The 14,962-nt window shown below is 41.4% G+C and overlaps 1 protein-coding gene across 8 annotated transcripts in view; it reads right to left on the bottom strand.

Annotated features, from left to right (window-relative positions):
* AFF4 (ALF transcription elongation factor 4) overlaps window positions 1–14,619 on the bottom strand; it is a 93,296-nt gene extending 78,677 nt beyond the window's left edge. For 2 of the 8 annotated variants that reach the window (XM_023617700.2, XM_023617702.2), the window contains exon 1: window positions 13,988–14,619. The gene's annotated coding sequence lies outside the window, so the exon portion shown is untranslated. The remainder of the gene's footprint in view (window positions 1–13,987) is intronic. The other 6 variants (XM_023617703.2, XM_023617704.2, XM_070234348.1 and 3 more) reach the window with 5 other exon arrangements.
* Between the last annotated feature and the right edge of the window lie 343 nt (window positions 14,620–14,962).

Here is a 14,962-nt window from a genome sequence, read left to right as displayed (position 1 = left end):
TCCACACAAATTGCTTAACCACTCTCCAACTGATGGTCATTTAGTTAGTTTCCCTTATTTTCTACCATTGCAAATAACCCTGTAATGATCATTTTTACACATTTCTCCCTGTACCAATAAGTAAGAGTTTTCCTAGGATAGATACCTATAAGTGGAACTGCTAGGATGCAGAGTGTAAACATCTCTAATTTTAGTAGCTAAAGATAAATTGCTTTCCAAAATGTATCCAGTCACTATTCAACATTCTACTGTTTCCAACTTCCCAACATTGTTTCCAATTTCTCACACTCCACTCCTAGCCAAGATCACTAGTGATTTGCATGTTACTAAATCCAACAGACACTTTATCATTTTAGTTGACCTACCATTCAACACATTTAGCCACTAATGTCTCCTTAATATACTTTTGGCTTCTCTAACCCAGCCCTTCCAGTTAACCCAGCACCTCTGACTCCTCTCATTATACCTACTGGACTTCTTAAAGCTTGGTGCTCCTCTGAGCTCAGTCATGTCGTATTCTGATTCAGTCTACATTTTCTCCCCACATTCTCATGGTATAAAATACCATCAATATGCCAACAACCCAAATACCCAAACATGCTCCACACCACCACCCTTCTCTTCTGACATACAGAACCACATATCCAGGGACCTGTTTGAGCATGTCTCGAGGAATCTCAATCTCAATACAACCGGAATTGATTCTTTTCTCCTACCTCCAACAACTCCTGCTCCAGTGATCCTCATCCTACCAACCAGCTGCTCTTGCTGAATCCTCCCTTCACCCTCTCTCCACATCCAATCCACAACCATCGCCTCCAAAATATATTTTGAATTTATCTGTTCCCTTCTTTCTCCACTGCCATTGTTCAAAACAAGCCATCATTTTATCTCCAACTTGGGTAAATGCTATGGCCTTCTAACTGGACTCCTGGTGCCTTGGTCTCTCTTTAATCCATATTTCATAGAGCAGCTGAAGTGATCTTTATAAAACACAAACCAGATCATGTCACCCAATCCCTGCTTAAAATTTTTAATAAGCTTTTCATTTACCTGAGGATAAACTTTAAGGTCCTTAACATGACCTACAAAGCCATGATCCGACTTTCTACTTGATCTGACTTCTGCCTACCTCATCAGATTCATTTTATATCTTACTATAAACCTTCCCTTCCAGTTCCCTCCAAGGGCCTTTCTGGGGCTTCTTGAACTTGTGGCACTCTTTCCAGCTTCAGGAAATTCATGTAGATGCTCCCTTTTCCTTCAGAATACTTGATCACAATTAATATATTAATATATTTATTTTCATGTTCATTAATATTTTCTCTCCCATTAGACAATAATCAGGAATGTGTTTGTTTTGTTGAGCACTGCATACCTAGAACATAACCTAGTAGACAATCACTTGAATGAGTAGATTAAGGAACTTCACAGCCTAGTTAAAAAGGAGTGATTCACTCACTTACCAGGAAATAATACCTAGAGATCATGATATTCTTTACTTAATATCACAAAATACTAATATTAAAAAATGGAAATAATTAGGACTTCATATTACACTAAAATCAGACACCATTCTACAACAAATTTTAATTTAGCAGACTCAACATTTGCAGTTATTTTAGATAGACTAGAACTGAAACATAGTTCTTTACTCAGCTATCAAGCTATACAACTCTTATCCTTTATCTATTACTCAATTCACTTCCTCCATGAAGCTTTTTCTGATAAAGGAAAACTTTATTTCCTCATCTTAGAGGCCAAACAGAATCACAATCAATGTTTATTATGTCATTAAGCAGATATTCGATTGTTCAATAACTAATTTGAGACAGTATTTGCCAAACTGACTACTAATAAACCGATTTGTTATTTTTAAAATACTAGAAGGGGGCTGGCCCCGTGGCCGAGTGGTTAAGTTCGCGCGCTCTGCTGCAGGCGGCCCAGGGTTTCGTTGGTTCAAATCCTGGGCACGGACATGGCACTGCTCATCAAACCACGCTGAGGCAGTGTCCCACATGCCACAACTAGAAGGACCCACAATGAAGAACATACAACTATGTACGGGGGGGCTTCGGGGAGAAAAAGGAAAAAAATAAAATCTTTAAAAAAATAAAATAAAATACTAGAAAATTTAAAGAGATTCAAGAGAAAATTCAAGATTCAATTGAAGAGAAGAAATGTTTATTACATACACAAGCATGCTCACACTTAAGGGTAAGCATAAGAATCTAAGTATTCATTTTACTGGTAACCAGTTGCCTCCCTTTAGACAATGTTTCTCTCAGTAATACTACTTGCCCCTATAGTCCTGCATGGTTACTTGTCATATAGCTGTTTCTGAACGAAAACCAAATTAAATTATATCTCTTGGGACTGTATTAATATTTGAGAAATGTGTAAAACAAATTTAATTGGTTTAAACTTATCTTGAAAATTGTTGCTACCAAACTTTAAAAGCATATGGAAAAATCAATGAGACTGAGAAGTCAATGTTCATCTTGAAAGATAAATAAATGGGTGGAGAGAATAGTTAAAAGTCAAATTTTACAGTTTCTTTTATATGAAACCAATCTTTTGACTCAGTTTCTTACTTTAAAAGCATACAAGTATCTAAAGGCCACAAAGGTATCTTATTGGAAACTTCCATAACATGTACGTTGATGATTACTTTTATATCTTTATAAAACAGATCTAATTAAGACAGTCTTCTGCTTAAAAGTCATCAATAACTAAAAGCTCTACGGAAAATCTAAGTCCAAAATTCTCACTCCAGGATTTAAAGCTGCCCACAGTTCAATTCTTAGCTACTTTTCCTTCAGGATTTATCTGACCCTGAAAATAACCTACATACATTCAGATCCAGGTCTTTACTCAAACTAGTCCCTCTACTTCAGAACGTCCTTCCTTCTCATTTCTAAACACATCCATTTCAAAGTTTCCCACATATCCCACTTCCTCCAAGAAGCCCTCCACGATTCCTCTGCCACTGAAATCACTTACTTCCGAAAGCATTTCTTTGTATCTCATTCGGCACTTAACACTTGCCTTACATTAGGATTATTTATTGTTATTCTTCTATCTGCCCTCCCTACTCACCTCCATATCATAAGTCTCTGGACAGTAAGAACTATAGATATAATTTAACTTCCCTGCTCTCCCCTCCAGTGATTAACACAGTGGCTGGCATACAACAGATACTTAAAACACTTGATGAATTTTATAAAGGTCACAACTGTAGCGTTACTGCCTCAAGAGCCAAACAGTCAGCGGGAGTGCTCACTAAAAGCTGAGTTTCTATCCACAGACAGTCTCCCATTTTCTCCCTAAGACTTTTGGCGATATTTGATAACAGTAAGAGAGTAGATCTTCTTTTTTCTACATTCAATATGTTATCAACCCAATAAAAGCATAAGAGCTACTAAATGAATTGTTCTTTTAAAGCAATTTTTCTAAAAGTTTATCTAAAAGAAAAACAACATATGTACAAGAAAAAAAACATATGTACAGAAATGATCAATTTCTATTTTTACTTAAATGCTGTATTCTCAAATGTTCACCAAATATAAGCGCTAGACTGTAAAAATCTCAGAATCATACTTGGCAAACTGAGAAGGCGTAAAAACTGAATGTTTCCGTCTACAACATCCACAAAGAAATGATCTACTCAACAGAGCACTGCAAGATTGCTTTCACTTGTAGTACCTGAGGAAGCCAAGAGAAAATGATACAAGTCCAAATGGCAAAACACAAGCAATTTCATTACTTAAAAATGCTTATAGCAAATTAAACAAAAGTTAAAAAGCACTACACAGCAAAGGCTCCTTAGAGTTTACACCAAAAAGGAATTATTTCTCATTAATTTCATCTTTATTTGCATAGATGGAAGATAGGTGGTAACAAAGTACCTGGATTTCTTGAACTATATTTAGTTCCTTAGAATACTATTTAAAAAAAAAAAAAAGAGGGAAAATGCTAATGTACTGAATGAAGAAATCATGTACACAAGGCTTGAAAACTTAAATCAGCCCCTGTGCTAATTACTCTAAATTCTGTTAACAAAGTTCTACTAAAATGTAAACAAGAATATTGCTTTAAGAAGGTTAAGGCCATTTAAGGCTTTAATCATTGGACTACAAACTAATAAATTACAAATTAGTTATTTATTATGGCACAGAGAATATTTACTTTGAAAGACCAATTTGTGAGTGATAATAAACTTACTTTCAAAATATTTTCTTTTCTTTTTTTTTAAAAGATTTTATTTTTTTCCTTTTTCTCCCCAAAGCCCCCCAGTACATAGTTGTATATTCGTCGTTGTGGGTCCTTCTAGTTGTGGCATGTGGGACGTTGCCTCAGCATGGTTTGATGAGCAATGCCATGTCCGTGCCCAGGATTCGAACCAACGAAACACTGGGCCGCCTGCAGCGGAGCACGCAAACTTAACCACTCAGCCACGGGGCCAGCCCCTCAAAATATTTTCTAATTCAAACTTGTAACATACTTAAACAGAATTCAGAAGGAATTCAGAAGGAATTCCTAAGGCTTTACAACTCTGATTTTAAAATCTGTCTCTTCAGTATAGACCTACACTATATATAAGGTACAATGTTAACACTAGTTCATTCAACAACTATTTAACCAGTGCATATATTGTGCCAAACACAGCACTAGGGCTAAGGATATAAAAAATAAAAGTAACCCTTGCATGCTCCACTTCGGCGGCCCAGGGTTTGCAGGTTCAGATCCCAGGTGCGGACCTACATATCACTCATCAAACCATGCTGTGGTAGTGTCCCACATACAAAACAGAGGAAGACTGGCACAGATGTTAGCTCAGTGACAATATTCCTCAAGAAAAAGAGGAAGACTGGTAACAGATGTTAGCTCTGGGCCAATCTTCCTCATAGAAAGAAAAAAAGTAACCCTTATCTCCAAGATTTGGCTACAACTAGTCTGACTAGAAAGATGTGGCAGGAGGGAAGGGGGAAGAAAGGAGAGGGAGAGAGGGAGGGAGACAGAGAGAGAGGATAGGAGGGAGGGAGGGAGGGAGGCAGAGAGGGAGGATAGGAGGGAGGGAGAGAGGGAGGGAGGGAAGGAGGTTGGTTGGTTGGTTCTAAGCAAAGAGAACAACATGTGCAACAGCCCCAAAGAGAGAGCACAGAACCCCCAGGGAATAAGGTGGATCAAGTGTAGTTGGAAAATAGAGTTGGGGGAGTGCAAAATAAAAGACAAGACTGGAGAGAGACATGGAATGAGACTAGCCCTGTGGATTTGTTTCTCAAATCTCAAAGATATAAGGATAGCTTTTCAAGAAATCGAAATCTCCCAGATCTTGAGTGATGACTTTTATTGTTAATAAAATAGTATAAATATAAAACTAAGTAGGAACTCATTATGTTCAAGGCTCTTATGCAACTGTAAAATTAAAACAACTTTAAAAATTAAATACAAAACAAGTTTAAAATAACATTAATGTAACAGATTATGTTGTTTTGTAGAAACGAGACCAATGATACATTCAATCCTAGAAATATGTAGTCTCAGGTCTGGCTCTATATTTTAAAACACTTCCGTCATTTCACTTCACTAATACTAATGCAGAAAAGGCTTATACTAAATGGATTTATTAACCACGAGTGTTTCTTTGCTAGTTTAGGGAAATACAATGTTATACCACTATACCAGCTAGTAGTCCTTAAAGGTCTTTTTTAAAGAAGTCTCACTTGTTAATTCTGGCAATCTATCTCATTCATTTGTGGTTTAGTACGTTACTGAAATCTACATTAAATGTGTATCTAGTATAACCACTGCTGAAGTTTGGAACAAAACACTCATACTGCAAACAAATTGTTTCATGTTGACTAATTACAAAGATGGGATCCACCAGACACATCTAACAGTGAAAATATGACACCATCTACTAAGCCAGGGTTCTTTTGGGTTTGGCCTGCCTATACTAACACATACCATGATATGATCCAATTTTACCATCTTTGCCTGCCACTGAAAAATCATCATTAGCATAATGCATGATAATTTGGCACAAACACAATAATAAACAAAATCTAAACACAGCAACCAACACCCAAGGGAGTATGTGACTATACAGCAGCAGTCCTTCAGAAATTATATAAAATTCATTAATGTCAAAGAATTCCCAATTAGAAGAATACTGCAGAAAATGGAACATTATTAAGGAGTTTTAAGAAGAGAAATGACAAAATCAGACCTGCAGTTTAGAGGGAAAACACTCTGGTACAAGGTGGAGTAGATTAGACTGGCAATAAAGAAACAAATGAGAAGACTGTTGCAATAATTCAGGTGAGAAATTAAAGCCTAAATTAAGGCGGTAAGAGTAAGAATGCAGAGAAAAGGTTTGGATTCAAAGATGCTAAGGAAGCAGAACCTTGGGGCCAGCCAGATAATGAGAAGTAAGACAGGAATCAAGGACAACTTGCAGGTTTCTGGAAAAAACAATGACAGTGGTGTATTCTCCAAGGCAAGGAAAAGAGTAGGATTTGTGTGTAAGGGGATTGAGAAGTAGTAGAATAGTTCATTTGTACACAATGAACACTTATAGAGACTATCCAATCAGCTCCTAGCCTCATCTCATCCCCAGGTTTTCTGGAAATTATCTCCCCCATTCACATAGCTGTACTAAGAGCAACCATGTTACAATGTAACCTACAGTGTGATCCTACCTTCAGGGTACAGTTGACCCATGAAGTCTGAATCCCTAACTAAAGCTAGGCCAATGCCCATAACCCACCTGTTTTATGTATATACATATCCACATACACACACACATACACACATATTCTACAACCAAACAAAAAACCCTAATAACCACCACAGTAAATAAGGACCTTGTAACCAACTGCTCAACCCTAAGGCAATCCTCAGACCCAAGTATCCACTAAGGCCCATGTAATCTGCTAAGATAGGAACTGACAGACTTTTAAAGCCACACAGTAAATATTTTAGGCTTTGCAGGCCACAGAATCAGTTACTCAACTCTGCCACTGTAGCAGCAAAAGCAGCTACAGACAATACATAAACAAATAGGTATGCTGTGTTCCAATAAAACTTTATTTATGGACACTGAAATTTGAGTTTCCTATAATTTTCACCTGCCACAAAATATTCTTCTTTTGATTTTTCCCAACCATTTGCAAACGTAAAAACCTTTCTCAGCTCACAGGGCATAAAAAGGCAAGCAGCGTTGGGCCTACTAACCATAGCTTGCCAAACCTTGTCTAAGGCAACACAGAACTGCCCTCCCCTAACACTCCTTCCAAATGTCCTCACAGTGTTAACCTTAACCTAACACAACAGACAAGGAAAATCTCCCGAGTGGACAGAAGTGAAAATCTTCATTTGGCTGACCAAAGAACTTACTCCATTTGCAAGGAAGTAAGGCAACGAATGAAGGCCCATGCAATTTGCTGGTTTTATCATTCACCTTATACTGTACCTGTCCAGCAAGATATGGCATGAGTTTTGGAACAATGATATCTTCCTCTACTCTCCCCTCATAAGAATATTAAGGTTTTTTCCTACCACAGTTAAGGATGATTGAATTTAGTATTTAGCCCACCATTTTCAGACACATGACAAAGCATATCTAGGCTATCACCTTCAGAATCTGGACTTAGAACAATGACTTTCAGATGTGGTAGCTAGATATGAATTTGGGTTGTCTCCATAGAAGAGATTAGGGTGTTTCCTGGTATATAAAGTTAGATTATATTAAAAAAATATATTTTATATATATGAGAAAAAGTAGCAATGTGTATGTGAACTAAATAGCCATGGAATGAATGAGGTAGACAACTACGTTTCAAAGTGCCCTTTACTCCACTTCTCTCTGGGATGTTGTACCTAGAGCATGTTATTACAATGTAGACCCCTAGCCAAAGTTGTGGTCCAGAGGTGGACATATAACCTAATGAATCCCTTTCCTGGGATCTGAGATTGAGAGTCAGGTCAGTCTCTCTCTGAAGACAGAAGATTTAAGATTTAAAACTCAGAAGATTTAGTGTTAAAGTTGGTCTGCAGCAAGAAAGAACTGATTGAACACACAAAGAGCATCTCATGAGAGACAAAAAGATACTCCTAACTATATTTGGAGCCCATGGATCCAGCTGTTCCTGAGTTCTAATTGCCTTCCTATGGCTTGATTGCCTTTCTTAGAATTTGTGGGATACCCAGTATGCTGCCAATAAATTCCTCTTTTTGCTTAAGATAGGTATGTGTCACTCTCCTAACTAAAACAAAGTGCCTACTGGACATCTACAGGGGAGTATTCAGTTGGATGAAAGAGTTCAGGTGCCCACAAAACACTTAGAGATGACAGCTAAAGCAATACAAATGAATGCGATCACCCAGAATAATGAAAAGAGAAGGCCAAGGCTAAAATTCAGAACTATCAATATCAAGGGGCTAGGAGAAAACGAAGAGTCTGCAATGCAACTAGTAGAAAGAAAGTAGGGAGGGGACAGAGTCATAAAAGTCAAGGAAGAAAAGAATATCAAGGAGAAAAACGGTAAAACAATATCAAGTATAGAAAGAAGTAAAGGACTAAGCAATGACCATACAATTTGGCAATACAGAAGTCACAGGTGGCCTTGCTAACAGCAATTTCACCAGCATGATAGAGGAGGAGAAACCAAGCTGAAGGGTTAAGAGTGAGTAGGAAGTGCGCAACACTTACTATGAAGTATTCCTGCCATTAAAAAAAGTTTCAAGCCTAGGGGGCTGGCCCCGTGGCTGAGTGGTTGAGTTTGTGTGCTCCGCTGCAGGCGGCCCACTGCTTCATTGGTTCGAGTCCTGGGCACGGACATGGCACTGCTCATCAGGCCACGCTGAGGTAGCGTCCCACATGCCACAACTAGAAGGACCCACAACAAAGAATATACAACTGTGTACTGGGGGGCTTTGGGGAGAAAAAGGAAAAAATAAAATCTTAAAAAAAAAAACAGTTTCAAGCCTAGACTGGATGCAGCTTCCAGATGTAACTACTAACTGACAAGAGAAACAGGGAACAGAGGAACATATTACATGAAACCACAAGGATGCACTTAACACAATTCAGACTATGAGAAACCTCACAGGGCAAAGACCTGGTTTCTTTAATAAACCAACTGTATGGGAACAAGAACAAAAAGATAGACAGGAACCTACAGAGCGGAAAAAAAGGAGGGGGGGGGTGAGACTCATATGTACGTACCTTATTTGGACCCTAACTCAAACAAACTGTTAAAACAAAAATTACTATTTTTTGAACAGACTGGGTATGTGACGATATTAATTAACGTTAATTTTTTTGGTGAAGTCTTAGGTTGGATTATTGTTTTAATCTTTACTTTTTAGAGATACATAATGAAATAGTACACAGTCATGCATCACATAACATTCCCACATGTATTTATGTCAACCACAGATCACAAATACAAAAGTGGTCTCATAAGATTAGTACCATAGAGCCTCAGTATATAGTGGGCTATACCAGCTAGGTTTGCCTAAGTACATTCTATGATGTTCACATGACGATGAAATTGCCTAATAATGCCTTTCTCAGAACGGATCCCTATCGTTAAGCAATACACGATTGTAACACAGTCTTTACTTTATTAACATATCTTCCCTGATACATTGTGCTCAGTGTCACCCAGCAGGCTACAGTCTCACAACGAATCATTAAGAGAGATACAAAATGATGCAGGGATTCAAAGGAGGTAGGTCACAATTGGAGTAGGGTGGGGAATCAAGCAAAACTTCAGGAAAGTAGTGGTAGTTGCACTGGGCCTTAAAAGATGACGAAACTGGGGCCGGCCCAGTGGCACAGCGGTTAAGTTCACATGTTCTGCTTCTCGGCAGCCCGGAGTTCGCCGGTTCGGATCCCGGGTGCGGACATGGCATTGCTTGGCAAAGGCCATGCTGTGGTAGGCGTCCCACATACAGAGTAGAGGAAGATGGGCATGGATGTTAGTCAGGGCCAGTCTTCCTCAGCAAAAAGAGGAGGATTGGCAGTAGTTAGCTCAGGGCTGATCTTCCTCAAAAAATAAAAAGATGATGAAACTTTAACACATAGGGAACAACAGAGGAAAAGTGATATTCCAGATGAAAGGAATGGAAGCAATTACAAAGAGGTAAGAAGGCCTGTCTATGCAGAGTATTGGCCTCTACTTACCTCTCCATAAAACTGTCCCTACCCGAGGGCATGAAAACGAAAAGTCAAAATGAAAAGGCATAACCCACTAGGCAGCTCGAAATTCACAAAATCACGGGAGACCCATTCAGCCCCAAAGCAGCCCCAGGAAGTCCAGTCCCAGGACAGATCATGACAATATCTGGGTAGCCAAACAATACTGGCTTTCCAGGGCAATAGATTCATGTCAGTCCCTGATTTTTTTTTCCCCACACACAACTTTGGGAGAAGAATGCTTGGGGTCGGCCCCGTGGCCGAGTGGTTGGGTTCGCACACTCTGCTTCGGTGGCCAAGGGTTTCGCCGGTTAGGATCCCGGGCACAGACATGGAGCCACTCATCAGGCCATGCTGAGGCAGCATCCAACATGCCACAGCTAGAAGGACCCACAACTAAAAATATACAACTATGTACCGGGGGGCTTTGGGGAGAAAAAGAAAAAATAAATAAAATCTTTAAAAAAAAAAATGCTTGAGGTTCTTTTACCTATTCTGGAAAATGATGATCAAAATAATTAGTTTAAAACAGTATGCACTAATAAGTTTGTCTACCTACCTAAAAGCCACCATTATGGTTCATTAGACACTCAAAGAGAGATTAAATTACATGAAGTTCCTACCCTCAGAACATTCCTCAGGTTACAGAGTTTTTAATAAAGTATAGCTGACGAAGCAGGTAAACTGTAAATAAGATTTTTTTTCCCTCCAAAAATAGAATTAGTAAGTGGTCCCAATATTAAAATGTTTTTGGAATATTTTGGAAAAGAATTCAGTGGTTCTAATATTTTCTATGTGCCAGTACCATTAAAATTCCCAGGATAGGATGCCAGTGAAATTGAACATCAAGAGAAACAGGAATGCAGATGATCAGCCAAAACTCACTAACTGGGATGTTTATTACTGACCTCGTCCATGCACTAGAGTATCACTTCAAACCACCAAGATGAGCGGGTGTAGGGAGTTACCACAAGAAGGGGTGCTTTTCTTAAACCAAAGGAAAAAGAAGCAAGGTAACAGGTCAGGTTAGCTTTAAGCAGTCTTTAGGCACTGACTACACCTTCTTTCACATTAACTGGGACTGGCAAAAACCCTCCCAGAAATCAAATATGATTGTTCCAACTTATCAGAAAAAATGAAAAAGGTAAAACGCAATGAGGATTGGGGGTTCAAAGCTGAGAATTTTACATCATATAGGAAAGTTTTTATAGTAAGTTATCTGTAGAATAGAGCTAAAATAAAAAATAAAATCTAAGTCATCAATTTCTTTTTTTTATTAAAGATTGTCACCTGAGCTAACAACTGTTACCAATCTTTTTTTTTTCTTCTGCTTTTTCTCTCCAAATCCCCACAGTATGTGGTTGTATATTTTAGTTGTGGGTCCTTCTAGTTGTGGCATGTGGGACACCACCTCAACGTGGCCTGACAAGCAGTGCCATGTCCACGCCCAGGATCCGAACCAGCAAAACCCCGGGCCGCCAAAGTGGAGCACATGAACTTAACCACTCGGCCAACGGAGCTGGCCCCGAAGTCACCAATTTTTATGATACACGCTCCACTTCTGGGTCACTGTCCAGGTGTGCCTTTAATACTTAAGAACGTCTCTTGATTTTATGAAAATTACTACAAAGAGAAGGCCTCATACATTTTGGACTCCATTCTAAACCAGTAGATGGCCACAAAAGAAGAAATACCTGTTGTCTTTGTTCCTCTGATTTATACATAAAACCATGACATTTACCTTAACTCTTCAAAAAAGGTAAGATACATAACTTTTAGAAGTCTTCATCTTCTGTCATCTTCTGCAGCTGATAGTCACTTTTTCCCCTTCAACTACTGATCACTTGCTCATAAAGCTGCTTTAGATTACCCTTTTGTGAAATCTTAGGTTGGATATCACATTCAAATTCAATCTAATAATTGTGCAAAATACTGGGCAGAATACAGAGAGGTATAAATATAGTTCTTGCTCTACAGACACAACAGACCTATAAGAAAATTAGAATATAAAGCAGAATGGATCAACTGTTAGGAAAGGGATACAATAACCGAAGAGCACAGAGAAAAGAACGTATGTCATCTGACAAGTAGAAAGTGAATCTGAATGAAAATATTCTCTCTTTAAGAATTCTTAATTACACAGCTTCACCCAAGCACTGTAGAATCACCTTTATGCCCCAAAAGGGTAGACTACTTTCCAATTAACACAGCTAAGCTTGTTTTTTTTTTTTTTAAATCAAACAGTAAAGGTTGGGTCATTCACATTCTATCTTGTTCCCACTTGAGGCAAAATCTTATTTAAAGTAAAATGTGCCTACTGTTCCTGCAGAGTTAACAAAAACCAAAGTCATCAGCCTGCAAGCCACCACAAACTGAATGAAACAGCTGGTATTTAAAAAAAAATTGATTGCTTCTAGGTAAATTATCTCTAAAGATAATTAAAAATAACTTGACAGTTTTTTTATGTTTGGAGACCAAAAGATGCAGTGATGAATAAGGAAAATAAACCTGAGAAATATTAAAAAGCCAGCTTTGTTAAAAACCAAGTGGCCGCTTGCCAACACTTCTTTATGCATATATGACCAAAGATGATTCTAGGCAGATTCACAGGCCACAAAGGCTCTTTATCAAATGCCAAATTTGAAAAGTTCTCATAAATATTTCACTTTTGATGAGTTAAAGGACAGTTAAGTAAAAGAAGCAATTTACAAAGCTTTGCAAAATCAATACGAAAACAAAGCTTCCAGCTTTGAACATCTGAGCCCTAAAAACCAACACCTTTTAAATGTCACATATACAAACATCCTCTTCACAGGCACCTATAGCTTAGATTCCGTGAAAAAAAAGTACCGGTCACTGGAAAAGGGCCTTAGTTTAAAATCTCCGTACGGCCAGCAGGAAAGAAATCGCACAGTTCTGAATCGCAACTGACTAAGAGAACCCCAAATGGAACTCTTCGTCTGAGTTTGAACTCCATACAGAAGCAGTGAGATTTGTACTCTCAACTTCCTATAAATGATGTGGTTTGGGGAAGAAAAGGCAATAAGGATACTCCTCAAACTCCCATACCTCACGATCCATCCTCAAAGAGTGGAAGGAACAGCAAAGTGGAAGGAACAAAGCACTGACGTCAATTACGAGATTAACCCCGGGCACAGGCAGCTGGAGGAAAGGCCTAAACATCAATATCCAAATACAAGCTGTCGGGATAACTAGCTAACAGACCGATTCGGAAGTTATGGGGGGCATTCAAGTATTACACCCCCACATTCCCATTTTTAGTCATCCCCCTTTGCTAGTCGAAGGCGGAAATTTTTTTCCTTTTTTTTTTTTTTTTTTGCAGAGGAGGGGGGTGGGGGGGAAACGTGCGCAGGATCGCGAGAAGCGAGAACTAGTTGGGTAATGATAGCCAGAATCTAGGCCTATTTTGTCTTTAACTAGAAATAACTTGAAATTGAAGAAGGTATTAAAAAGTAACACATCAGTCGATGGAATTTCTGAGAGACGGAACAGATTAAGGAACAACAAGGGAAAGGAGAAACGGTGAAAAGATGGATTTCTGGGAATTTTTGTTAGGACTGGGTTAGCCTTTTTTATTGATTTGTTTATTTATTTATGGGGGGGAGTAGAACGCGAAGCTGAGGCCCGAAGCGGCTCGCGCAGCCCGGCCGGGAGGGTCTCCCGAGCCCCCGGCGGCCCCCGTTCTCCCCGCCCCGCCCCCCCGCCGCGGCCCGGCCCGGCCTCCGTCCGTCCGTCCGTCCGTCCGTCGGCCCTCCTCACCTCCAGTCCCGGCTCCGCTAGGCCCGAACCATCTCCCGGCTGCGACAGCGGCGGCGCCGGGCCTGCACCTTCACCGGACGCGCACTCGAGCCCGCCGGGGGGCGGCGACAGGCTGCCAAGGGCGAGGGGCTCCGGGCGGCGGCGGGGGTTCGAGGCTCGGAAGGCGCAGGCGGCGGCGACGCACCTCACGCGACACCGGCCGAGGTCCCGCCCGGCTCCATGACGGTGGGCCCAGCCCGGGACGGCCGAGGGGGCAGGCAGGGGCGGGCTGACGAGGACCTGGCACCGGGATCCCCGCCCCGTCCGCTGGCGGCGGCGGCGGCGGCGGCGGCGGCTCGACTCCCGCAGCCAGGACTGGGACTGACGCAGCGGCCGCGCCACCCATGTGACCAGGGCTGGGCGGGGGCGAGGCGTCACGTGGCGACGCGGCGCCCCTCCCGCCAGAAAAGCTGGGGGCTGCGGGGCTGCGGGGCTGCGGGGCGGCGGGCCTGCGGGGCCGGGAGGCGGCGCCGGGGGTGAGGACTTGCGCGGCTGCGGGGTCCGGCGTCCCCTGGCGGGTCGAGCGTCGGCCCCGAGCGGCCTAGGCCGGAGCGCCGCGGCCCGGCCGCCGCGTCGGACAGGGCGGGCCGAGCAGGACCCGGCCTGCACAGCCCCGCGCGCACACCCTCCTGCGCGTAGCCGCTGGCCAGGTTCGGGAGGGCGGGGCCGGGCTGAGCCGGATCGACCGGTTCTGCGGCTCAGGTGGAGGGGATCGGGCCGGCTGCCCCGCCTGGGGGGTCTGTCCGGAGCCGCAGCCCCCTAGACCTGCTTCTCGGTGCTGACATTGAAGCCCCGAGGCCAGCGGCCCTCAACAGGTCGAAAGGGAGTCTGCCGAGCATTTCTGCGGGAGGCTGCTGAGCGCCTCGCTCGAACTTCTCCCGTGAAGCCAAGCCAGCCCTTCATCATCTAAACATTTTCTGCCATTAATATTTTTCT

Source organism: Equus caballus, chromosome 14, assembly GCF_041296265.1.
Source record: "Equus caballus isolate H_3958 breed thoroughbred chromosome 14, TB-T2T, whole genome shotgun sequence".
Lineage (NCBI taxonomy): Eukaryota > Metazoa > Chordata > Mammalia > Perissodactyla > Equidae > Equus > Equus caballus.
The sequence above is the reverse complement of the archived record's forward strand: the minus strand, read 5'-3'. Positions and strand labels throughout refer to the sequence as shown.